Below are 1,807 nucleotides of genomic sequence, written 5' to 3' on the forward strand. Positions count from 1 at the left end.
TTATATTATATATATATATATATATGTATATATATATATTATATAATATATATATATTTATTTATTTATTATGTATGTGCAGATCTAGATCCTTAAAGGACTTGAAGAATTAGCGAGCAAGCATAACTTTCGGATGATGTGTCAAATTGTCTCTGTGTATGTGGAACATTTTCTATATGAATGTTTTCCGTGTTGCTGATTACTGGTCGGATGTTGCACATTGTTTATGAGGCAATAGCAGGAAAGGCCAATAAACACTGCTATTAACATCAAAGGCAGGTTCAATCAGCTATATACCAGCTCTTTAAAACAAGTGAACATTATCATTATGTCTTAAGTACTCCAAACACCCATCACAGCAACAAATATGCTGATTAAAAGATTGGGAATTATTAAATGTTTCACATACATTAAAAGTGTATGCATGTATCTCTTTCAAATTCTACAGGTAAAAAAATCCAACTTTTGTCTCTCTCTCTCTCATATATGTATATATATATGCATATATATATATCAAAAGGATCAAAGTTCCTTCTCAGGTCATAGGCACAAACAGCTTGTTTCCCAAATTCTGTGGTGTATAAATTACTCTACTGGAGAGGATGCTGGCCCATTGCAAGATAACGCATTTTTGCCAGCTGAGCAGGCTGGAGCAATATGAAATAAAGTGTTTTGCCTGAGAACCAGTACAGTGCCTGGTCCAGAATCGAAACCACAAACTTACAATCATGAATGCAACACCCTAGACACCAGGCTACATACCTCCACAAACACACACATATATGGATGGGTCTCCACTGTTCGCTAATGAGGGCTCAGTTGTCTAATCAACTGAATTACCTGCTCACTGAAATAGCATGTAAGTGGCTGAGTACTCCACAGATATGTGTACCTTTAATGTAATTCAGAATTGGCAAGGCACAGGGTAATTCTACCTTCTGAATTACAGGTCCAATCAATCTGTTGAGCTTCTGTTTCCTCAATTTCTCTCTCAAGGTATAGGTTGACCTAAGGCTGTAGAAAATGACATTTGCCCCAGACACCACTCAGAGGCAAACTTAAGCATTTAACCATATCACACACACACACTCTATTGTTGACTGAAGATTAACTCAGTTTCCTTATTGTATAAGTGACTGAGATTACAATGTTCCCTCCTGGATGGGATACCAGCCTGTCACACAGTTAACTTCCTAGCTACCTGTAGAACTCATTGACAGCTGAGTGAACTGGAGCAGCATGAAACGAAGTGTCTTACTCAATGCACTGCAGGAATTGAAACCATGATCTTACAATCCTGAGTGCAAGACCCTAACCACTAGGCCAAGCACAATCATAAAGCCATATTTACCACATATTAAACATACACAACAATTTTATCTATCTATCTATTTGCATTCTTCTCTCTGACATATTTTCTTAAGAGTCTTTTTCTCTTTCTTTTGTGTGCATGAGTGCTGAAGAGGCTTGATTACTTTTTAGTATCTTTTTTTTTTTGCCAAATTATTAATGCTCTGATTAATATTCATGTAAATATTAATGTATTATTAAGGTTTCATAAAATTTTTTTTGTGGACGTTTAACAATAGGCTTGAGGCCTCCACATGAGCTGCAGTGGCTCATTATGTGGAATGCAATAATTTTAAGAACAGTATCAGAACTGATACTAATATCCTGTGTAGAAGCAATTACACAGGCACCCACAAAATCAAATTAGCTAAGTCTCCTCAAACCAGAGCCTACTGTCTTAAGTAACAAAGAATGCATTGAAGAATGCACACTCTGATACATATATATATATATATAT

General features: G+C 35.7%; 1 protein-coding gene across 1 annotated transcript in view; it reads right to left on the bottom strand.

Moving 5' to 3' along the window:
* The window catches only part of LOC106869751 (liprin-alpha-1), a 323,919-nt gene that overhangs the window by 66,247 nt on the left and 255,865 nt on the right, over positions 1-1,807 (bottom strand). The window lies entirely within an intron of this gene.

Source organism: Octopus bimaculoides, chromosome 7, assembly GCF_001194135.2.
Source record: "Octopus bimaculoides isolate UCB-OBI-ISO-001 chromosome 7, ASM119413v2, whole genome shotgun sequence".
Taxonomy (NCBI): domain Eukaryota; kingdom Metazoa; phylum Mollusca; class Cephalopoda; order Octopoda; family Octopodidae; genus Octopus; species Octopus bimaculoides.